At 37.6% G+C, this 26,190-nt stretch overlaps 1 long non-coding RNA gene across 1 annotated transcript in view; it reads right to left on the bottom strand.

The window, feature by feature from the left end:
* Nucleotides 1–19,092: 19,092 nt before the first annotated feature.
* Nucleotides 19,093–26,190, bottom strand: part of LOC115944341 (uncharacterized) — a 217,740-nt gene continuing 210,642 nt past the window's right edge. Inside the window, exon 5 of the long non-coding RNA XR_004078906.2 lies at nucleotides 19,093–22,278. This is a non-coding gene — a long non-coding RNA (uncharacterized LOC115944341). The remainder of the gene's footprint in view (nucleotides 22,279–26,190) is intronic.

The following is a 26,190-nucleotide window of genomic DNA, read 5'->3' as shown; positions in this document are numbered from 1 at the left end:
ATATTTTCTTCTGTTTCTTAGGTCTTGGTCTGCTTTTCCTTTTGTTTATGAGCTACCATTAGTAAGAACCAGGGTGTAGTTTTTTTGTTTTGTTTTGTTTTGTGTTTTTTGGCTATTGGTATTAAAAACAAAAAGAAAAAACTTACAGTGTTTAGTGATTGTTTCATTGATTCTATGCTTGTCCTTTAGCATATGCTGGAATGGCAGGTAAGTCTGGCTTGTTAAACGCTGATGTGGTGTCTGGGGATTCTTGATCCAAATTTTCACTAGAACATAGTCTCTCATCTTAGTCTGACATTCTACTCCACTCGCCACTGTCAATGTCAGAGGAAGTGTCATTATTTGAACAATAGTATCTTCCAGAAGAAAAGACACAGTGTTTACTTTTAAGAATATCAGTTGTTGTACATTTAGAAGCATTTTCTGGTGTTAGCAGAAATGTATCTGACTGGTCTAAAAGCAAAACTCCTCGTCCATGCTGAGAATCACTTGACTCAAGACTGGAAGGGACTTTAAGAAACCAGCTAGTACAGTCTCCTGCCTTCAGCTAAAAGAGAAGAGACTTTTCTGCTAGATTTTTAAAGATCTCCATGGAGCACATTCTGCAATTACTTTATTTCTTGGGGATTCAATAAACTTCTGCTTTGCTTTCTTGCAATCAGATTTACATCAAAAGAATATATGTTGGCAAATATATCTCAACTGCTTTTATATCTAACCAGCAAAATTATATGCATAAATCACATTCTTACATAGTTGGGAGTATTCTACCGTGGGGGTCAGCAAACCTTTTCGTAAAGGGCCCAACAATCTCTGTTGTGATGCTGACCAGGAGATCTCTGTTGTAACTGCATAGCTCTACACTGTACATGAAAACAGACATAGATTATATGGAAATGAATGGCTAGGACTCTATTCCAATACAAGTTCATCGACAAAGGCCTGCTGTGGGTTAGGGCCTGAGAGCAGTAGTTTGCTGACCCCTATTCCATTGTTTGGACAAACTTACTCTTGGAAAAGGCAGTCCCATGTATGCAGTCTTTTGACTCCTACATGGCGAGGTAAGAATGTGCCTTGGGTCCAGAATGTTCCCTTTTCAAAGTAATAAGGAGCCCTCACAGCGTGTGATGGGCATATTTCTTTGAGAATATCTTCCCCCGGTACAGACTTGATATGTACTTCTCTCTTCTGATGACACATGCCTGCCATAGGATACACGGTCAACCTCACTGCTATATCTGTTCCCAGAGGAAAAGTAGGACAGGAGGCCTATGTGTAGACCATCTCCAGGCTTGGGGATTTCAGAGTGAGGTCCACTAGCCATGGAGGACTGATGCTCACTATCAACAATCACTAAACTTGCGTTGCTTTGTCTCTTTATGTGAGTAAATGTTGTTCCATTCAATTTTGTGTGAGTTGCCTTTCTTGGCAACACCAACACCTAAAAACCATGGAAGGAGTTGACCTTCTGGGACTACAGGCAGACACCTTGAAGGTATTTACTATCTTCCAAACAGTGGGAATTCCCCCTGCCCCCGGAGGTGGAAACAGATCTCATTCAACACAACATTTTCGTTTTTTACTATTATTTGAAAGATAACAATATTTTCTATAAAAATTCATCTTTTAACTGTTTTATGACGCTTTATGACGAAATCTCTTACGAAACGGTCTTACAGCAAGGCTAAGAATTGTCACGAATATTCTAGGCCAATACGAGTGTTATCTAGATGTCTTATTTCTCCTTGAGAATCCTTGGTTATTAGGTCAATATCCAAAAAATAAATTGCATGTTGGTTTTGACATAATTCTGGGATATTATACTGTGTCCCAGTATTTTATTGTTATTGAGGCTTTCTGTTAACACAAATGTATGTAAAATTAAATGAAAATATACATAAGTATTTAAAATTGTTAAGTAACATGATAAATTACATTTACAACTAATGACATTTATTCAAATATTTTTTTTTTAGAAAGCAGACTTTCTTTTATTCTGCCCTAGTGCAAATTTAGCTATCAAGTCCTTAAATTTCTGCTATTATGAGATTTTTTAAGCCAAGAAAATTTTTGGATAAGAATATTAGTGAAAACTTTCACATATATAAGTAATGGTTTGGCAGAAAAATGTATACAATTGTTTAGATTTAGATATTTTTCCATCTGTTTTCTCTGAGAAGTGGTGAAGTTCAACTTTAAAATAAGAACTATATAATTTAGATTTTGTGATTTGGGGAATTTTCATTAATATTTGGATTTTTTGGGTAAGATTTCATGTGGTTATTTTAAAGTAGATTTTCTATCTAAATCAACTTCTCAACTGATGAGCTATTTTGAAAAAATAAAACAGTGAGGATATTTGTTACACTGAGAAATAAAGGAAATATTTTGTAAATATGTTTAGGAATGCAGCTAGTGTAATTAAAAAGAAAATAACTTGTGCAATTTTTTACTTCACTTCAAATTCTCTGACTGAAATCTCATTAAGTTCGTCTTTATATCATGACAGGTACAAGTGAGCATAATTCTGACAATATCTATATTTTTATATGCACAGTGAAAAATAGCCACTTGGATCTTTTTTTCTCCTTTTGCATGAAACAATGGTATTCAGTTCTTTTTGGAGCATGATAAATATTCTTTGCTGAGTGAGGACTAAATTCACTAAGTTTGGTTCCCTATAACAACTGTGGGGAAACATAAATGCATCACATAGTTACAACTTTTGTGGGCATGATGAAACATAAGACCCGCATCCTAAGAAATTAAGAATATGTTGGCATCACAGAGTCTAGCAGGACTGTTACTATCCTTAGAAACTGGTTAAGAATGACGTAAGAACAGATAGAAACCAGCTTCTTACATTAGCTTTAGTGCCTTCTACCAGATTTTTAAAAGTTATATGCTTCATTTATAGTCCATTCATGGCTTATCAACTGCAAGCATAAATTAAGATCATTCTGAGTGAAGGTCATGTCCATGTCCACAAATGTTTGAATAGTATGACTGAAAAACAGTCAAACCAATCCAAAAAACAGACGCCAATCAAAAATACTCAGTCAAAATAAAAGTTGTCAACTATTTTTCTAAATGTAAAACTGTTACTTGACTAATGATGTTCGTTTTTGACTGATACTCTTGTGGGTTTTTTTTTTTTTTTTAATTCTTTTAAAATCAGCTTTTAGAGGGGTACTCTACATACAATGATATTTATTCACCAATTTTAAGTGTACGATTCAATCTGTGACTAGTGATTAACCACTACTAAATTCTTAACAAAAAAACCATTTCCATCATCCATCAGTTCCCCTTCCATTCCTTTGCAGTCAGTCCTCTATCCAATGTTCACCTCTGGCCACCACTGATCTGTTTTCTTCACTCATTCTACATCTTCTAGTATTTAATATAAATGGAATCATGCAGTAGGTAGTCTATTGTTTCTGGCTCTTTCATGTAGTTCGATTCTTTTGAGATTTATCCATGTTGTTTAAACAAAGGTTATAAAACCCACAATACATTGATAGCATTTTTGCTTTAAATAATCATCTTTTAACAAAATTATAAATGAAAAAATGGTTTATTTGGTCATGTATTTACCATTTCTGGTGCTCTTCATCTTTGCACAGATTGAAATTTCCCTCTGGTACCATATTCTTCCTCTCTGAAGAGTTGCCAGAACTTTCTTATAATACACATCTGTATGTGATTAATTCTCTCTTGGCCTGAAAAAGTTTTTATTTTGTCTTAATTTCTGAGTGATACTTTTACTGGCCTAAGAATTCTTGGTTGACAGTTTTTATTTTTTCCACTGAATCTTTAAAAATGTCTGTTCATTGTCCCCTGTATTGCATAGTTCCAGGCAAAAAGTCAGCTGTGATTTTTAATTTTTTTTTTTCCTCTCAATATATGCATCTTTATTCTCTGGTTGCTTTTAAGATTTTTCACTTGGTTTTAGCAATTTGACTTTAGTGCATTTTGTCATGGTTTTATTCATGCTTATTCTGTTTGGTATTTGTTGTGTTTTTTGATCTGTTTAGTTTTCATCACATTTAGAAAATGTTTATCCATTATTTTTTCAGATATCTTTCTGCCTTCACTTCTTTCTCCTTGTGGAACTCTAATCACAAACATGATAGATGTTGATGTCGTTCAGTAGAACACTGGTGCTCTGTTCATATTTTTCAATAATTCTTCTTTCATTTTGAATTATTTGTATTTTAATGTCTGCAAATTTATTCATTTTCTCTTCAGCAGTGTCTCATACACTGCTAGTGCCATCCGGTGTGTTTTTCATTTCAAATATTGCACTTAAAAAATCTCAAGATGTTCTTTTTGTCTGTTTGTATTTCATTTCTCTCATCATGCATGTTTTTCTTTACCTAGCTGAACAAATGGAGCATGTTTATAGTAGCTCCTTCAACCTTCTTTTTTTGCACTTTCCACTCTCCCTCTTACATCTGTACTAGTTTTTACTGATTTTTTTCACCTGGTTATGATATTGTCTGCTTCTTTGCATACCTAGTAATTTGTGGAGTTTTGTTTTTGTTGGATATCATGAATTTTATCTTGTTACATGCCCTTAAATAGAATTGGATTTTGTTCTGGCATAGAATTAAATTCCTTGGAATCAGGTGGATGCTATTAAGTCTTGCCTTAAAGTTTTATTAGGATAGGTCTAGTGCTGTCTGTAGTCTTGGGCTAATTCAGCTCTGTGCTAAGGAGATACCCTTCTGAGGATTTTAGCTGATATCTTACAGTGTCTCTCCAGGCAGGTTGGTAGGAATGTGAACTGCTCTGAACACCGCGGCAGCCCCTGAAATTATTCGGCAAGTTCCTTTCCACAGATTCTCTCCTCAGCCTCAGGTAGTTTCTCTGACACATTTGTAGTGAAGCACAAAGCAAAAAACTATAGAGTGTCCCTGTGTAAAATCCAGAGTTCTCTGTCTGTGTATCCCCCTCCTCTACAATAGTCTCTTCTGGAAATTTTAGCTTTTTTGTCTTCCCAGATCTTCAAACTCTGATTTCTCAATACCATGACACATCTGGAAACTCTGTGGGGTTCCTCTTGCTGAGAGGCTGCCTGGAAACTGCCTCCGTGAACTGAGGGCTCACCTTATTTTTTTCCTTCATTCAGGGATCACATTCATGAACTGCCGATTGCCCAAAGTTTGAAAAACAGTCTTTTATTCATTTTGCCTATCCTCTAGTTGCATAATGCAGGAAGATAAATTTGATCAGTGGAAATCCTGATTTGTATGTATGTATGTATTTATTCATTTTTACGAATTAATATATTAGTAATCCCAGCACTGACCTGCTGGTACTATCATCCTTCAGATATATATCTGAAACCTCTTTCCTCACCAACTTCACAACTACTTTCTCAATTTAAGCCACTGTCTTATTTGCATCGTTTCCATAGCTCCCTAATTGTTCTCATCACTTCCCTTCTTCATGCTCCACAGTCATGTCTTCCACATTGCTATCAGCAGTATCTTACTAAAATGTAAATCAGATTATATCATGTTCTGCATTTTCAACTCTCCAATTTATTTCCTTTACTTTGAGTAAAATGAAAGGTTCTTGTCTTGGCTTACTGGACCACATATACTTCTATCTTTATGGCGAGGTCCTCAACCAAATTCCCTATCATGATGTTTTTTTGCTTATTCTGTATGCTATAACCATACAGATCTCCCTGCTGTTCACTGAACAAAGCAAGGTCACTTCCATCTCAGTGCCTTTGCACTTGCTATTCCCTCAGCTTTGACTGTTCTTTCTTTGGATAACCCCCACACTTCATCAAATGTCCCCACATTTCATCAAATGTCTGCTCAAGTGTCACTTCCTCAGAGAGGTTATTTCTGAGGACTCTCTCTGAAGTAGGATTACCTCCATTATCTGCATCCACTTACACTGCTTTATTTTCTTCTTCGTAGCACTGCTCACTGTTTGACATTATGCATCTGTACTTTCAGTTTTCACATTTTTCCACTAGAATATAGGTTTAATACGAAGATTTTATTTTCTCATCCATAAAATTGTTTTGATGATGGACCAACAGTTACATAATGAGTTATTCTGAATGTTTAAAAATTAAATAGTGTTATAGAAAAATCAAATACAACACAGAAAATTTCCTTCAGGCTCCATAGAGAATGGATTCCCCAGAAAGGAAGGTGAGTGGAAGCTTCTACTGGTTTCCAGATTCCCAATGAGCTTATGTCTGCTTTGGGAGAATTACTTGTTTGGAGTACACATTATAAACCACTAGTGCCTTCAGCTTATTTTTTTATGGATCCATGAGAATTTAAATGAGGTAACATGGTGAAATAGCGTTTTGCATTTTTGAAACTGTAGCACCTTAATTTTTATTTTATAACAAATACCCCTTTTTAAAGACATAGTTATATCATCTTGTAGAAGCTTATTTAGTTCAAGTGTGCTTGCTTGCTTTTTCTCTCTGTGTCTCTCTTGTCTCTGTCTCTCTTCATAATAGCCTTTTTTGAAATCTTGAGATATAAGGAGATAATGGGCTTTAAAAAAATTAATGTTTATATTCATAATCTAGATCACTATTCAGAGTTTTTCCTGTGGGGCATAGTGGCCTATGCCCCACCTCTCTAGCCCCAAGTTAATGAAGGGAAATGTTCTCTGAATGTTCACTCTACTTTCATTTAAGAGCTTTAAATATTCCTCCCAAACATATAAACACATTTTCGTAGTATATTTTTGAAATCTATTCTCTGAAATATTCATTAGACAGACTTCCTGAAATATTCCCAAGTAATTCTGAGGTCTTCTAAAACTCATCACTAAAATGTTTGGCCTCTTAGCAATAATAGAAATAGCAGCAAGCACTGGCTTAAATATAGAATTCAACAGTATGTTGAATCTTAGACAGAAATATAGACAGGAATACCAAGCAAAAATGTTTCTCATTTTCACTGTTGCCTCAATAATCATTAAATCTGATTATAAATAACCACAGTGTTGGCTGCATCCTCCCAGTTCTGGAGATCTGGAAATACAGTCCCCACTTCCATCCTTAGAGCTATGCTAGTTCATACCCCTCCCACAGTTTCTGTGAGTGACCCAGATCTTATTTCCAGTGCCTCTCTCTGGCCACAGGTTTCTGCACCCAAGGGTGCTGGCTAGATTTTACCTCAGAGCAAACAAAGAAATTGCACCTCAGCCTCTTCTCCATTTTCTATGAGAAATTCAATGACAGACAGTATTTTGTGGTTCTAGTAGCTTTACTGAAGTGCTAACAATCACAGGAATGGCTGTATTAAAAACATTGCCTTCCAGACCCCACACTCCTGTACGTGAGCCCTCAGACACGGCAATTGGTGAGTGAGGAGTCCAGCCCTTCTGCTTCCTATTCTCAGAGAAAGCACCCTCTCTAGGCTGTGCAGACTGCCCAGGCACACCCTAAAATTCAATAAATAGTTTCTCCTTATTGTTACGCATAACTGGAGACTTCCATTACTTGCGTAGTTGATAATTTTCCTGGGAGAATAAATAAGAGATACAAAATAATGCTAAGTTATTCCAAGTTATACTTGCTCACTACTGAAAATATACTCCACAAACATCCTTTCCTCATTACCATCGTCCTACAACTTTTTACTGTTACTTGCAGATGACCAGCAAGTTTCTCTTGGCTGTGTCTATTTTTAATTTGACGAATGTACCCGATCAGTTTATTTATTGGCCAGTTCAGTCCAAAGCAGTCGTACATTCCCCTCTCTGTGTGGTCATTTTCTGTGGGAGGCCAGGTAGTTTATTCACTGGAAATAAAAAGTACTCAGAGAATACCATCTGTGTGCTCAGTTCTCTCTTGTTTACTGTTAGTCATTTAGAAAATTAATAACTGAAGGTAGGGAGCTATAGCATGCGCAGAAATAATTTTACTCTTGCTGGAGTGCTCTTTACTTTTCTCATGCACCTGGAAAGATGGTGCCCGCTCTTTACTATTCAGTTAGCGGGTAAATATTTCTCACTCTTTACTATTCAGTTAATGGGTAAGTATTTCTATAAATGGTTTTATGACACCTAGAAGTACAATTGGCTTCATTATGTTCTTTTGGTTTAACATACCTCTCCTCATCAAAGAGGTAGTTAGCTCCTTAAGAACCAGGATTATATCTTTGATTATACAGAATCAATCTCGTACGATATTCTCAGTCAATATCCAGGGAGTGGCTGAATGAATAACAACAGTATTCAATATGTAATACAAACTAATCGAGGGCTACATATAAAAATGAAAGTGAATATTGGACACAATTGAAGAAAGTTTCATTACAAAAGACTCTAAATTGAGCATTAAAGAGTATATTCAGGTGGAGAAAACTTCCAGGGCATTCTGGGAAAAGAAGTATAAATGAATACAAAGATGGAAATTGGACTATCATGTGGGATATTAAGGAGACTGAATTTTGGAAATTTTGGAAAGTTTCAACAGATTCAGACATGTTAGATGAAATAAATTATCCAGATCCCTAAGTCGATGGCAAAAATGTTTGGACTTAATGCAGTAGGCAATAAAGAACTGGTAATAATATGATTTAATTCTTGCATCCCTATCCTTTTCTCAACCAGGAATAGGACTGTCTTGAAAAACTTAACTTTATTATTTAGACTATAACTAATAGCTAGGAATGGCTATACTAACCAGATGATAAAGAATTGAGAACATTGCAAATGGTGTTACCATATGATCATTCAAGTCTGCTCACTAGTGCTTTTCCTGAAGTCGGAACATGAATGCCAGGCCTCTGAACCTGCCTGCCTGACCTGACTCCATCCCCCGCCTCTTCTGCTCTTGTCTACGTGGACTCAGGGCCCAGAAGAATGGGGGCTTGGAGTCCAATGGGAAAGCTATAAAATACTCCAAATGAGATAGAGAAAGCTTAAATTATAGTCCTGTTAGTGGGAAGAAATAACAGCTAGCTAAGAGAGACAGTTGAATGGAAGAACAGACAAGACTTAATGATATCATTAGGACAGTTGTAATAAGAAAAATGATGGTGTAATTGATAGAGGTGGTAGAGTGAGGACAGTGTGAAGTGGGTAGGAGAAACGACAACTTAGGGTTTGCAGATGTTCAGTTTATGGCGACTCCAAGAGGAGCTCAGTATAACACAATAAATTCAACTAGAGATTTCTCAGGAGAGAAAACAAGTGAAGAGAGATGCAGAGTCCAGGAGGGAGGACATATACTTCTATAGAGATGATAATTGAGGTTATGAGAAAAGATGAGCATTCTGTGAGAGAATGTAGTTGCAGGAAAACACAGAACCCATTTTGGTATTTTTTTATTTTATTTTATTATGTTATGTTAGTCACCATACAGTACATCATTAGTTTTTGATGTAGTGTTCCATGATTCATTGTTTGGTATTTTTTAAATTTTTAAAATTTTTATTTACTTATTTTTTTTTAAGATTTTATTTATTTATTTGACAGAGAGAGAGGGAACACAAGCAGGGGGAGTGGGAGAGGGAGAAGCAGGCTTCCGGCCGAGCAGGGAGCCCGATGAGGGGCTTGATCCCAGGACCCTGGGATCATGACCTGAGCCGAAGGCAGACGCTTAATGACTGAGCCACCCAGTCGCCCCTGTTTGGTATTTTTTTTTTTTTTTAAAAAGATTTTATTTACTTATTTGAGAGAGACAGAGAACAAGCAGGGTGAGGGGTAGAGGGAGAAGTAGACTCCTCACTGAGCAGGGAGCCCAATGCGGGGCTTGAACCTGGGATTCCGGGATCATGACCTGAGCTGAACACAGACACTTAACCAACTGAGCCACCCAGGTGCCCCCCATTTGGTATTTTATAATCAAATACATCATTGATTCTAAATAGAAGTCAGTCAACTCCACACTGATTCTCTTAACTGAAAACTATTCTGTGAAAGATGATTAGAGGCAAAAACACTGAGGCAGAGACTAGGCCTAGGCACCATGAGAGAGAAAGACGAAAGTTAGTCCCTGGTGGGAGAGACATTAATACAGAAACAGTAAGTACCAATCACTTTTGTGCCCCCATGATGCTGAAAATAAGCTATGTTCTATACACAGATGTCTGCCCTCAACCTGAATGTATTTGGGGATAACTGAAAGAGAATAAGAGGAAGAACACATTTCTGGAAATACATTTCCACAAAAACATTACTTCTTACTGCCAAGGGACTAAGGTTTTGCATACCAGTGGGAAAAGAACAGACAGCCAGGAGACAATCTGTATGATTTTCTAAGACTAAGAAATCTGCAGGCTTGAACCACAGAGAATTTGCTGTCCCAGTACCCTGTGAGTAAGGTCTCTTTGCTAAAGCTGGTGGCAACAGGCTTCAGCAGGCCTTTCATGAGAGTGTAGTAAAAATGGTAGGGATGCAGACATTGCTGGAGACAAAGAGCAGGGACCGCCACCCTGTGCCTGCGCTTCCAGGATCTCTCTCACGGGGTCTATGCAAGCCACCTGGTTCATGGAGTAGAAAGTATGCCAATCCACATAACCCTAATTATTTGTAAGTGAATGATCCTTGTGGGCTATTTATTCACAGGGAGATGGAAAAGATATTTGATAGAATGTCTTCTAATAAAGAATTCAAAGCTCTAGATCAAAGCTCTAGAAATAGCTCATTGTTGGAAACTTCACCTAGTAGAATAAATGTAATATTTATTTCATTTCATAACCATGAAATTCTCCAAGATGAACACCAAGTTCTGCTTCTGGAAATTGCACTGTAGAGACATACAAATTTCAATCAAAATCACTTTTTTTTTTTTTTAAATAAGGAGAGATAAACTGGACTCTGTTCCCAGTCACAATTGGTAGGAAGCAATGGATCAGACTTCCCAAAGAATAAACCTTTTATAACATGATTGGCGGGATGGAGAGGAACAATTACTGTTCAGTATGACCACACTCTTTGGGGGTTTGACTGTAAAAAGGCATGATGAAGGAAAGGAAATTGTTCTGAAAGCATTTAATTTGTGTATGGTTTTAATCATCAATCATCACCATATGATTGATTTTCAAATGCAAAGACAATTTCCATTTCTTAACTTTTATAGAATCGTGAAAGGCAGAGGGATTATAAGTAGGTGACTTCTAGACTAACTCTTTTTAACCACCAAGGAACTGAATCAGAGTAGTAAGAAAAAAAGTGATAATGGAACCTATACAGAAAGGCCCATTTTTTCACTACTAAGGCAAATTGGGTAAAATGTTGCTGAAAGGTTGAAGATTAATGCAATGGGAAGATGTTGATTTTTAATCCATCTCAAACACACTGATGACTTCCCTTTTTATCAAAGATTCTCCTAATAAAGACACCAACCACTGTTAATAAAATATCATTGTGAAACAGACAATACTCACTAAGAGTTCATAAAACATGTAAATACAAAAAAATCGAATATGAGCTTCCAGTTTCCGTTCCTTATGTAAAGGGATGGGAAGTTTTACTCTATCCTCACAAGTTAAAAAGTCAAACAAACTGAAAAATCAACAACTCTTCTCTTAGATCTATAAGAGAAATGAGATCTAATTCTGCCTGCAGAATTAGAGTGAGACACAAGTCGATACAGAGAATCACAACTTACCAGAGCAGAGACTCAGAAGCTGAAACCTCCTTGGACACCAGGGGAAACCAGGGCCGGGTTAAGAAGGCCAGAATTGCAACAGATGAATTGCTGGAGGCTCTCCATGGATTAACTCTTAGAGTTAAAAACTCCAGAGGAACCCCGTCATAGGAGGGTCCCCACACATTTGAGAGTTTCACATTCATGAACTGACCAGGTTTCACAGTAAATACTGGAGGAAAAAATTCCCCCAGGCTTTCAGCAGGACAGAGGGAAAGGAACCATCTTGAAACACTCCAGAGCCCTCTGTTCTTAACTGTGTTCTTAAGGTCTGCCCTCAGGAGAGACTTTAACCAGAGCCTAACCAGCTGGGGCTTTATCAGAGCCTAAGTGACCCTGGGGAAGGAGTAGATCCAACCCCAGCCAGCTGGAACCTTTCAAGAGGGAGCAGGAAACACCCAACTTCAGCTATTCTAGCCTTCCTGCCCTACTTCAGGGGGAGAAAAAAACCCTGAGAAACACTTGTTTAGTTTACAAAAGCAGAGGCTTACTCAAAGACCTAGAGTAGCCAACACAGCATCGAAGAAGAAGAAATGTGAAGGGCCAATGCTACTAGACTTCAAGAGACTTCCTATAAAACTACCATAATCGGGAGCCTGGGTGGCTCAGTTGGTTGGGTGACTGCCTTCGGCTCAGGTCATGATCCTGGAGTCCCGGGATCGAGTCCTGCATCGGGCTCCCTGCTCGGCAGGGAGTCTGCTTCTCCCTCTGACCCTCCCCCCTCTCATGTGTTCTCTCTCTCTCTCTCTCTCTCAAAAAATAAATAAATAAAATCTTGGAAAAAAAAAAAAAACTACCATAATCAAGACATATATTGCTTCTTAGAATGAGTTGGAGATTGGTTCCTCTCTTTCTTTCTTTCCTGGAAAAGTTATTAGATGACTGAAATGATCTCTTCTTTGCAAGTCTGGCATGCCTTTTTAAATTGTTGGTGGGAGTACAAAATGGAACAACCCTATTGGGCGGGACTTTGAAGTATCTAACAAATCTATATTATATACATATTTACACTTTGCTTCAGCAATCCCCTGCTAGAAATTTACACTTAAAATATACTTCTAGGGGCTCCTGGGTGGCTCAATTGGTTAAGTCTCTGCCTTCGGTTCAGGTCATGGGGTCCTGGGATCCTGGGATTGAGCCGTGATTTGGGCTCCCTGGTCAGTGGGAAGTCTGCTTTTCCATCTATCTTTGCCCCTCCCCCTGCTCATGCGTTCTCTCTCTCTCTCTCTCAAATAAAATCTCAAATATATATATATATATATATTTCTATAAATCACAATGGCATACGTACAAGATTATTTGCACAGCAAAATATTGGAAAAAATATAAATCCCCATCTACAGGAGACTAATTGGATAAATTATGCTATATCCACACATCTGCGTTGCTAAGTGAACACAGTCCATTGTTTCTAATTACTGCATGATTCTTCACCATACTTACCTATTCCCGCTTTAAAGGATAGATGCCTAGATTGCATCCAATTCCTCATCACAACTAATAATGCTGTAAGCAGTCTGCTGTTGAAATATTTACAGCTGGTGCATCACAGTCGTTGTCCAATCACAAAAGTCACCAGTGTTAGCACTGGAGCAGCTTCCTAGAAACCTGGTTTGATTCACCAAGCAATATGGGTATATCTCAATATTTTAAAAACAAGTGTGGGGGCACTTGGGTGGCTCAGTCAGTTAAGAGATGGACTCTTAATTTTGGCTCAGGTCATGATTTCAGGGTCGTGAGATTGAGCTGTGTGGGGGGCTCTACGCAGGGCATGGAGTCTGCTGAAGATTCTCTCTCTCTCCCTCTCCCTCTGCCTCCACCACCCCCCTGTGCCCTCTCGCTCTAAAAAAACAAAACAAAACACAAAAACAAAAACAAGTGTGCCATCCTGGTACGTGCGGGCTGGTTCATAGTTTTAACTCTGAGGAACATCCTTGTGCACATTCCCGCTGGGAAGACTTTTTTGAGATCTAAAATCTGGAGTGGGATTGCTGCTTATGGCGTGCTCTCTGGAATGTCTGGACAAGTCGACACCCCCACCTGTGGTGGCTTGTGTTCTATCCCCACATTCCTTCCCATACTTGGGAGTTTAGAAGGAGTCAAGTCTATACCCGGATTCTCATTTACATGTCTCTAATTTCTAATGATCCTGGGCATCTTTTAGGTTTCATTTTCTGCAAATTGCTCCTCTCCTTTGCTCCTTTTCCTCTTAAAATTTTTGTCTTCTTTGTTGATTGTCAGGGATTCCTAATAATCTGGATATTGCTACTCCATTGTTTTTAATATGGCAAATGTCTTCTCCCTGTCGTCACCTTTCCTTTTTACTATGTTCTTCGCCGAAGATAAATCTTTAATTTTTCTGTATTTAAATAACATATTCTTTCTTGAACCCCCTTATTTATAGCTTTGTAGTTTCTGTCTTTCCACATACACTCAGGACACAGAATAGCTGTTTAGATTTTCTCCCAGGTTTTGAGGCATGTGGTGTAAGAATGTTTGATTCTTCTTTTACAAAATATCTACTTTGGAACAAAGTGGTAACCCACAAAATGTCTCAAAAATTCTTGGCTTAGTTAATGGTTATAATGCTTCCAACATTTTGTTATGAAAATTTTCACATATATGGAAAAAGTGAAGAAATCATTACAATGAATATCCATAAGCCCGTGGTCCATGTTCAATAAATGTAAACATTTTCGCCATACTTGCTTTGGTTCTATCTACATTTTCACTACTGAGTGTATTTGAAGATTTCTTAGAATCTCCTTTTCTCTTTAGAGTATACCTCACTGAGGGTATAGAGTCAGGGCATTGTTTAGATGATACTTTGAAGAATCTTTTTTCTTTTTCCTCTTTGTGGTCATGTTGCCAGTTTGATATACAATTAGGTTTATTGGTCTCAATTTGTTTTCAGTTTTTAGGTTTGTGTATGGTTTAGGAGTCAAAGCAATGTAAAACAATTTATGAGTGAAGTTTGCTGTCATCCCTGCCCTCTCCATCTTGTCACCTCCCTTCCCTATAAGTGACCATTTTGTTATTACATTCCGGTATATAATATATGTTTTCAATTTTTCAATTTTTCACCCCAAAGTGTCATAATCTATTCATTGTTCCATACTTTGATTTTTTCCCTCTATAATAATAATACCAGATATCACTCCATATCAGTATATAGAAATCTTTTCCATTCTTTTTAATTTAATGCTCTCATAATACTACACTGTGCCCTCAGAGCATAGCTTTTTTTTTTTTTTAAACAACTATTTAAGGACATTTGTATTATATCAAATTTCGTTTTATATTTGGAGAGGTAGACGGTCAGGGCAGATTTCTTTGGGATGGCATTTCCTGGTCTACTGACACATATAATTATTCAAGATATTGCCAGGGACACCGGACTTGTAACCATGTGCGCTCTGACCAGCAATGTATGACGGTTCCTGAATCTCCACAGCCTCACTGTCAAACTTTTGGAGATTTGCCAATCTGATAGGTGAGAAATTATATCTCATTGTAGTTTTAATTGGTGTTTCTCTTATTACAAATGAGGATGATTATCTTTTCGTATATTTAACAGTTGATAACTTTTGGGAACCACCTTTCATATTCTGAGCCTCTATGGTAGAGGAGGGCCTCATTAGGTTAAGTGAATCTGCACATCCCGTTCCCTTTGCTACAATGATTGGTTCAGAGATTGTCACTCGGCACGTCTGGAGTCAATAAAGTCAGGACTAGAACGGTATTGTGCTTTTACTTGCAGATGGCAGGATTGATTCCTATTTCATTTACATTCTTTGTCACGTGGGAGCAAAATTATTACTTCGCCCTGTATTTTCAAAAACATTTATGCAATAAGTAAGTTATCGTATTTAAGTATATAAATGAGTTTAAACGACATGGGAATCAAGCAAGTATATGAAATGTAAAGACTGACCAGAGCAAGGAGATAAATTATTTTGTGTGTGTGGTTTTGTTTAGATTTTTATTCTAGATGATGGTCTCTGTGAGAGTGATTTAGAATATTATACTTTCTTTCATAGGTGTTTTCTTTTGAAAAAAATGACTTCTGCTGAATCTCTCCCATGAAATCTAAAATCAAACATGCAGACATGGTTTAATTCACCCTTCAGTGATTATCATTTTAAAGAATATTGAATATTTATTTAGAAGAAATAAAAATGTATTGTTTTTGAAAACAGAAAATTTTACAAAGTCCTTAATATATTTGCCATGGATATTCACTCTTGTTATCATTGTCCTTTATATAGGTTTATCCATCATGTATAAATGAAATGATGCATGCAAAATCCAGGTATTTTGATTAAAAGTGAATTAGGCATTCCGGAAAAACCTTGCATTCAGCAAAATTATACTTATAGAAAAAGAAGGAGAGGAGTCAGCCACTCAAAATTCAGGCATCTCTGTTTCCAGATTGCTGACAAACACAATAAAAAGTGATAAGACACTAATATACCTTAAAGGATAGATCAATGTCCAATACACTGAAGAAATAATAGCGATGGGGACTTTTTGGCTGGCAGTTTCACTTAGCTTATTTTGTATTTAGCTATGTTTTCTGTGGTGTAAAATATTCACGTGCCCCCCAAAATCACATATGAACTAACGGAATTTGTTCTTTATGCTAATATCATTCTCCTATTTACTGATCCACCCTTGAACTAATCTGTGTTACAGAAGCACCTTTTACACGGGAATAGAATTACTTAAACCATCTGTCTGAAACAAAATAATCACTCAACTGTTTAAACTTCTATTTTTCTCATCATCCCTATCATCATTAGGAATATGTACCATTTTGATAGTTTACTGTTCACTAAAGGCTAAATTGTATATATCTAAGAGATTTTCAGAACACGGTGCCATATGGCCAAATAAAATTAGTAAAATTAAATATTATTACAATGCATATTATTGTCATTATTATCATTAACTTACATTTAGGACTCTGGGAAGAGCTTGGTTTACTGAAGAAAATTTAGACATGAAAATGAATACAGATCATTTCATTCAGTTTCACTAAACTTTTTGAAAGTTTACCGAATGTTCTGTGTCATCGTATTTCTAAACACGGAGTATCTATCTTTATGCCAACATTTCCAACACAAATCTTGCTAGAGAAGAACTTCAGTATATTTAGTAAGTTCAGCCTTTTTAGACACGCTTCACTATGTGTCTAGTTCGGTTAACTCAAGCTGAATTATATGCTGTCTTGCCCCTAAAAAAATGTACATGTAATAAATGTCTTCACTCCCCCCCTCTGTTTTTTAAAGATTGTAAACATTTCTTTTTTCTGACCATAAAGAATTGTACTTTTGCTCTGGGAGCTTATGGCCTGGAAGGGAAGATAAGATTTCTATACTATGTGAGGAATGTTGTGATAGAAATACTACGCGGTGCCGTGAGAGTAGAGGTGGGGAGGGTATAAGCCTGCCTGAGCGGGACGCAGCAGAAGCACTTGCTAGGAAAGTGGGTGAGAAAAGGAAAAGGGAGAGGAGCACAGGAGTAAGGGAGGCTATCCCAGGCAGAAGGAGAGGAGTGAGAACATGGCATGATGCGGCTGGATGTTAGTTCCCCACGGGTGCAACATGAAATGAAAAGGAGAGAGGACCAGTAAGAGATGAAGCAGAAGACATAAAATCAGATCACAAAAGACCTTGTGTGCTAAGCAGTTTTGAATTTATCCTAGCGGACTGTAGGCAGAGGGATGATGTGCTGATAAGATCCCTCTGGCAGGTATGTGGAAAATGGATTATGGGTGAGAGACAGACTCTGAGAATTTGTAGCATTTTCTTTTTATTGCTGTTATGTAGTTGTAAGTGACTGATAATCTGTGTAAACTAATAGCATTTATATTGCTTTTATTAGGCATATTGGTTATGGAAGTAGCCATCTCTTTCTAGACTGATCTCCCTGAGGGAGACTGTCTTACTCATCTTAAGAGTAATAACGATGGCCATTCAATAATTGCATTCTATTTTCTAGATAATGTGTTAAAGGACTTTAAGAATGTCATCTCAATGAATCCTTGCAATAAGGTTAAGAAGTCAGTAGGTATGGGGGCGCCTGGGTGGCTCAGTCGTTAGGCATCTGCCCTTGGCTCAGGTCATGATCCCAGGGTCCTGGGATCGCGCCCCACATTAGGCTCCCTGCTCCGTGGGGAGCCTGCTTCTCCCTCTCCCACTCCCCCTGCTTGTGTTCCCTCTCTCACTGTGTCTCTCCCTGTCAAATAAATAAATAAAATCTTTAAAAAAAAGAAAAGAAATCAGTAGGTATGGTTTTGCCCATTTTTTTTTCTTTCCAATGAGGAAACTGAGTTTCAGAAAAATTAAGAAAATAAATAAAAGTGTTTTGTATCAGTCAGGGTCCTGGCAGGAAACAGACTGCACACAAAGCAGGTAACTGAGGAGAGTTGAATAAAGAGACTAGGTACAAAGGAGAGAGCAGGGTTAAAGGCATCAAGGGAGGGACACTGAGTGCACCAAGGTTAGCGATGGTGGGAAGCAGTTGGTCCTCCAGTCCTGAAGTGGCAAAGGGCCAGCGAATTTACAGGAACCTGCAGTGAGGCTCTCTAGTTGTAAGAGACAACCACCTGACAGGAGGTGAGGCTTTCAGGAGAGAAATGAAGGCAACCATGAAGAATAAATACTCTGAACTCATTCTTCTTTCTCCCATTAGCCTCCAGCCAATGTTACCCAGAGGGCAAGTGAGTCCACTAACCTCCAAGGCAGGAGAGTCTCTTAAGGGAGTTCCCAGAGCCCAATCGTTATACTCCGCCAAACAGAGCAGAGCAAAGAAGATGGAGAATGGGTCCATCAGAGCAATGGGGAAATGTGCAGCACAAGCTAAGATCAAAGACAGGGCTCTTGCCCAAAGCCCATGTGCTTCCCAGGATTCCCACGTCCTTGACAAGTGTTCACAACAAGTGCTTGCCCCTGAACAATGACTAGGTGTTTGCATTCATGGCTTGCCCCCTCATCTCCTCCAGTTCCTTATTCAAATGTCCCCTTGTCAGTGCAATCTTTTCCTGACCACTGTAATTCCGGCAACCTCAACCATACTCAAGAACTCCCTAGCCCCTTTCCATGCCCATATTTTTCCATAAATCTTCTTATTCTCTTATTAGTATATTTCACTAATGGATGCTTGTAGTATGTATCACCCACTCTTTCCACAAATAAAATGTAACCCCTGTGAAAGCAGAGAGTTTTCTCTGTTTTGTTCACTCTGGTAGCTAGAATAGTGCCTGGTACCTAGTAAACACTGAGTGAATGAGTAAGTGAATGAATGAATGAGTCACATGAATTGAACACAACCAAATACTTCAGAAAACATGTATATTTTTGGTGGATAGGATTTTAAATCTGGCGCATCATCGATTCCCTGAAAACTGGACTTGTACTCTTCTTCTATATTGCATTTTTTTCCACCAAACCCAATGGGTCAGGCATAATAACATAATAACTAATGCCTCAGAGGAAGACAGAGCACAGTACACTCTTCTCCATCATTGTTATTATTTTTGATTAAAATATTGCTCATCACTGCTAATATTGCAAACCATTGGAAAGCTCCATGCCTGGACTTTCACAAAAAAGTCATAGAACTATGGCTGAATATTTCAAACTGTGCCTCTAAGTTGTTACTTATACAACATCATGTTCTCTCACTGCTTTTCTCTTATCCTGCAATTTCTTATATTTTACTAAATTGTTGTTGTTGTTGTTGTTAGCATTTTTTCAAGTTGTAAGAAACCAAGCAGGGTTGCCCTGGGCATGGGGAGCCATGCTCGGCTTACCTCTTAGAAGCACTGGACACCACGTGGGCACAGAAGGCCCCATGGAGGTCTATCACATCTTTCAGATTGCAACAGGGGTCCCCTGACCCAGGCATCTTGCTTTCCTTTCAAAATCTAACTTCAGTTGCTTCCTCTGGGTGATACCTCCATTTATTTTTTTAAGAAAAACTTTATTTCTTCTGATGTATAACATACACACAGTTAAGTAAACAAATTGAGGCAGTTTACAAGGAAACACACCCAGAAGACCACCATCCTTATAGGGATAAGGAACAGTATTAGGACTCCAGAAGCATTTATTTTGCTCCATCCCAGTAAACATCCTTTCAAAGGTGAACAACCTTCTAGTCTATGAATACAGATTAATTTTTTTTATAGTCAGACTGGTTGAGATATAAGCTACATACCAAAAATTCATCTTTTTCAGGTATAACCATAAAACAGCTTTGTCTGTTTTTGAACTTTATATAATTCAAATGATATCATATGTAGCCTTTAGTGCCTGGCCTCTTTCAGTCAATGTCATGTTTGTGAAATTCATCCATGTCATTTTGTGTAGCCATAGAGAGTCACTGGTTTTTTATTGCTGTATAATATTCCATTTCACAAATATATGGTGATTTATTCATCCACCCTATTGGTAATGGATTTAGCTGGCTTCCAGTTATGGGCTATTATGAGTAATACTCCTATAACCATTTTTGTACATGTCTTTTGATAAACATATGCATACATTTCAACAAATAAATATCAAGGACTGGAAGTTCTGAACATAAACTAGGCATATGTTCAGCTTTAGTAGATACTACCACAGAATGTTCTAAAGAGGTGTCACCAAGGTATAATCCCACTGGTTGCCCCACTTTACTACCAACACTTACATTGCCATTATAAGAGCACCGGGTGATGTGTGGAAGTGTTGATCACTATATTGTACACTTGAAACTGATATAACACTGTATGTTAGCTAACTGGAATTAAAATAAAAACCTAACTAAAAGAAATAAACGTGTAGAAGCATTAACAAAATATTAGCCATTCAGGTGGCACTTCATTTTGGTTTTAATTTGCATTTCACTGATGAGTACTGAAATTAAGCTTGTTTGCCATTTGGGTACCTTTCTTAAAAAGTGCTTGCTCTTGGGCACCTGGGTGGCTCAGTCGTTGGACGTCTGCCTTCGGCTCAGGTCATGATCCCGGGGTCCTGGGATCGAGTCCCGCATCGGGCTCCCTGCTCAGCAGGGAGCCTGCTTCTCCGTTTCCCGCTCCCCCTGCTTGTGTTCCCTCTCTTGCTGTGTCTCTCTCTGTCAAATAAATAAATAAAATCTTAAAAAAAAAAAAAGTGCTTGCTCTTGCCTTTTGTATATTTAAAAAATTGAGTTGACTATCTTCTTCTTCTTGATTTGTAGCAGTTATTAATCCTTAATATAAAGCTTTTGTGCACACAAGTTCACATATACACATACACACATGATGTATGTGTATGTATGCACATATGTGTGCTTGCCTATATATATACCTGTGTGTATGTATGCACATGCACATACACACATATGTATTCTCACTATACAAGGATTCTTACAAACTAACTCCATTTGTAGCAGCAACTCTGCCATAGGCAGAAGCAGAATTCCTTCTCCATTTTTCTGTCTTAGCTATTCTGCATAATTTCTTCTCTGTTGCCTAAATATTATTATACTATATTTAATGTATGTATATCTTCCATTTAATGACCTTGTGACAGATTGTATTTTCCAAAGATAGTTGTTAAAATATCTCCCATTCCACATAATCTTCTTTTCTTAAAAGACTTTATTCATTATTTAAGAGAGAGAGAGAGTGCACACACAAGCTGGAGGGGGGGAGGGGCAGAGGGAGAAGCAGACACTGAGCAGGGAGCCTGATGCGGGACTTGATCCCACGACCCTGAGATCATGACATGAGCCAAAGGCAGCCGCTTAACCAACTGAACCACCCAGGTGCCCCTCCACATAATCTTCTTATAATGTGACTTCACCACTCCACCCACTGAGAAACAGAATCTTTGTTTCCTCCCTTTGAACCTGGCCAGATTCAAGATGATGGTAGAGTGATGCTATGTCATGTCCGAGGCTGAGTTAGGAAAGACAACCTAGCATAGCGTTCACCTGTTTCTCTTTGAATGTTTGCTCTTGAACTCCAGCCACTGTTCTGCAAGGAAGCCGAAACAATCAAGCCCATGCTGAGATGCCACATGCAGTCCACATGATGGTGTTCTGGCTGACAACCCAACTGAGGTCCCAGCTGACAGCCAGCATGACCAGCCATGAGAATGAAGGTGCTTCTAGATGCAACTGTCACTCTCAGCCTTCCTATCTTTCTATCTGGAATGCTAGGCATTGTGGAACAGAGAAAATCCACTCCTTCTATGACTATTCAAATTCCAGACCCCATTATCCATAAGCATAATAAAACGGTTGTTTTATGACACTAAGTTTTGGGGTGATTAGTTATACAGCAATAGCAACAGGAAAAAAAAAAAACCTTCTCTAATGCTTTGCATTTAAAAGTAGTCAAGGAGAATCTGTATAGTATGGCTAATTTTTAGATATAAGTTAATTTTCTTTCTGTACTTCCACTTATTCTTCTCTCTCATTCCTCCAAGTGACAAGTTTCTTAGAGCAGATGTTTAGCAACAGTGTCAGTTCTCCATCCAATCGGTTATGGTCAGTGGAGTATTATCTATCTCAGAGACCATTATTCTCAGAAGAAAGCTGTGGGAATGCCTTGTGACAGTTAAACCTTCATGGACCATCCAGCACAAAACACACACCTGTATTAATTAAAAAAAATAAAAGTCTGTTAGATAATTTGAAAATAAAATTCAATACTGTAGGTTAGAGGTAGGCTAACTCTTGGCCTTAGTAGAGCCCCACACGTAGGTCAATGGCAGACTATCAATTATAGTAAGTAGAACCTCAAATGTATACCGGTACAAACACAACAGAAATCTATTTCAGGCTCATGCAACTATTTTGGTGGGTAAATAAGTCAAAGCATGGTTCTCTTCCATGCAGTCGTTCAGGGGCCCAGACTGTCAGAGGCCCTACAGTTTTCAACACATGCCTTTCAAACTGGAAGTTAAGACTGTGGGCAGTGACATGAAGGGAGGATTTTATGGGCCAGGTATGGGTCTGAAAGTGGCACACATTACTTCTGGTCGCATTCTATTGGTTAGAACTCAATACTATGAACATACTTAACTGCAAGGGAAACTGTAGTATAGTTGTATACCCAGGAAAAAGCAAAGAACTTGAACTTTGGTGAGCAGCCAACAATCTCTGTCCCAAGCACAAATAATGCATTTAAATTAAATTTAGTATATTTACGAATAGTGACTCTTCAGGAAACTAAAATAGAATCAAGTGCCATACAGCAATTCTTCTGTTGTTTTCCTTCTTATCTTTGCTCTATGACAACATTGGTTAAAGTCTGGACTGATTCCACTCCTAACTATATACCCTTTCCAGGATATGAAACTGAGAACATTTCTTTAATCAGAGTCTCTCATAGCAAAGAAAGATAATTCAAAATGTGATTGCAATAAAGAAAGGCATAGGTACTCTGGACTTGAGTGGTCATTCTCTGGTTGACTAGTTAGCTAAGTGATTATACTGACATGACATTTTATCTCTTTCTCCATTCCACTTTCTTTTTCTTTTTTTTTTTTGTGGATTGAAAAAAAAAAAACTACATATTTCTCTTCTGTCCTTGTGCTATATTCAAACCCTTCACCACTGAGACGATTTGAGTTGAATGATATGTGTGACCACAAATCAGCACAGGGCATATCCGGATTGGCTGAAGAAAAAACGTGTAGGAATTTCTAAATACTGACTCATGGCAAAGTAAAACAATCTAGTGACTTATTTTTGAAGTTAGATGTTTTCAGTGTTTTTGCATTAAAATGCCTATATAAATATAATAATATAGAAATATACATATTATATATAAATGTACCCCTTTCAATATAATGGTAATGGCAAACCATATGCATTTAAACCATGTAACTATGTGCATTTAAAAACATATCCTAAATACACAAATAAAAATTTATAGATGTACAATATCCTCCCAAAGTTTTAAAATAATATCCTATGAAAACCAAAGTTTGAAAACTAATGGCATCTAAAATGAAAATTACCAAAAGGGCCCACCCCTGGGCATGTTCAAGCCTTCATTTCATTTTTAGTATCATGCACTTAACCTTCCATGGAGTTTAATTACTCAGTAATTTGGAATCCAAATTTTATTTTTTAATTTATTTTTATTTTTTATGTTTTTTAAATATTTTATTTATTCATTTGAGAGAGAGAGACAGAGAGAGTGCACACAGGGGGAGGAGGGGCAGAGGGAAAAGGAGAGAGAATCTCAAGCAGACTCCACACTGAGCACGGAACCTGACATGGGGCTCGATCCAAGACCCTGAGATCAAGAGTCGATGTTTAACTGACTGAGCCACCCAGGCGCCCCTGGAATCCAAATTTTAAAACTTTTATCCAGAACATCACTGACAGGAAAAACATCATGTTCACATCTCTTTAGTAACATCATTTTTATTCTGTCATAAGAAATACTGATGTTTAACAAAAGTGATGCCAAATTACATTGCTTAGAAAAATTCAAAATTATTGTGGTTATTGTTTTATTTTTAAAAAGTGAAGATATACCCTGTATTATTACAAATTTAAGTAGAATTTTTTAAAATAAAAATCTATAGTTTTCAAATACTCTGTATACAGTATTTTGAATGGAATTATCTCTTTAATTGATGTCAAGGACGTCTATTAAAGTTGGAAATATTAGAAGATTCTCTTTTGGTTTGAGAATGTTTAAAGTGCTTTTTTACCTTTGAGCAAAATAACTGCGTATTGAATAAAAATCACATTTTGAATGTCTGAATGATGCTGAATTCTTTGCAGCTGAGTTCAAATCTGAAGCAACCACACAAATTACCTTTGGTTTTAAAGTTAGCTAAATTCAGAGCTCCTGATGCATATTTTAATAATACAATGTTGTGACCTTAACGAGGACTGCATTTGTCTTTAAGTCCACACGATAGTGAAAGCTTAATATTAAAAAAAAAAAAAAACTTTTGTCTAGCAAAAGTGATTTGAAGATGTTTTGCTCCATGCATGTGAACTCAGCAGGTGATTCTTGCCTATCTTTGATGTCAAACAGCACAAAACTTCAGTGAGTAGTAGCTTCAGAAATGCAATAGACATAGCTGAGTCTTCATATGGAGCTCATGCTTGAACTACATCAGAAGAACTGACATCTATTATGGTGAGCAAAGACAAGTGTTTGAAAAGAGATTCAAACAGAAGTGTCAGAATTTACAGTGCATAGTTTTATATAAGTTGATTTTAACCAAGCATATCTCTATGAACTCCGCAGGATAGAAAAGAAATTTCAAAAGGCAGAGAAATTGTTGTCATCTAAGGGCATGGAATGTTTTAATAGCTTAAGGAAGAACATTTCTGTAAGGTTATGTGGTGATCCATTTACTTTGACTGAGTAATAAGGCTTGTCATTGTGATAGTGCAGTTTTTAACCCTTAGAACAATGGAAATGTATGTGAGCCAGAGAGCTTGAAGGGCCACTTAAACACTCAGAAGAAACTTGTGGTCCATTTTAAAGTTTCAGGCTCTAGTCACAGAGACTTACTATAAATTTTCTGAATATCATCAAGCCACTAAAAAGAAAGCAAACAAGCAACAAACAAAAACCCCTTTTAGACCTAGTGAGTTACATACTGACCTTAAGAGAAATAAGGCAGAGATAACTCCGTGGTGTTTCTACCTTGGTACTTTTCGAAAGAAAACAAATAATTAGCGCTGTTTGTTATGTTTCTTCATGGGTGCTTACTTGCATTCCCAGCAACGCACAGGCTTTGTGCACATTACTATTATTTTTTTAAAGTCTGTGTTTGTGAGCGTAAGTGTGCCTTGTGAGTTGCAGAGAGGGAGTGGGATAAATGTTAGAGACCTCAAATGGAGAAAAGCTTGTTTGAAATTGTGTCCTAAGGGCTCAATCACAGCAGTCCCCTGAAACTCTCCCTAAGGGGTCTAGTGTCACAAACCAACTTAATTGTTTTCTAGCAATGCTTCTCCACCCCGCACCCAAACAGACTCAAACAAAAGCAAACCTCTTTCGCTAAAGCACAGAACCACAATTCCTGTGCAGCAATTTCCAGCTTGTAATCAACATTTAGCAGTGTGAGATCTACCTCTTCTTAACCTACAATTAGCACAATTAATGCACCACATGTCAAACCACTTGTTTAGTTATTATATTCTAATGTTTGCTTTTAACAACAAATTTCCCTCCCTAGATTAGCTGCTAATGCCTCCTCCAAGGACAAACAATCTGGCTAGTCAAATTCAAATTTGTCACTCCCTTGAGCACCACATCTCCGTTCCCTTAGATTTAATTACTGAATTTATTACATTGCATTTAAACAAATACTTTCTCCTTCTAAAATGGTCTAGACCTTCAGAAGGGAAAGAGTAGCAGATGCTCTATGTTGTGCTGGGCCAGTCTGGCTATGGACGTACCATTTAGCCCATAGCCCTTTCTTTCATATTATTATAAGAAGTAGCTAATGCATGGGCGCCTGGGTGGCTCAGTTGGTTAAGCGACTGCCTTCGGCTCAGGTCATGATCCTGGAGTCCCGGGATCGAGT

Source organism: Leptonychotes weddellii, chromosome 12 (assembly GCF_054177405.1).
Source record: "Leptonychotes weddellii isolate Sample4059 chromosome 12, ASM5417740v2, whole genome shotgun sequence".
NCBI classification, from domain to species: Eukaryota; Metazoa; Chordata; class Mammalia; order Carnivora; family Phocidae; genus Leptonychotes; species Leptonychotes weddellii.
The sequence above is the reverse complement of the archived record's forward strand: the minus strand, read 5'-3'. Positions and strand labels throughout refer to the sequence as shown.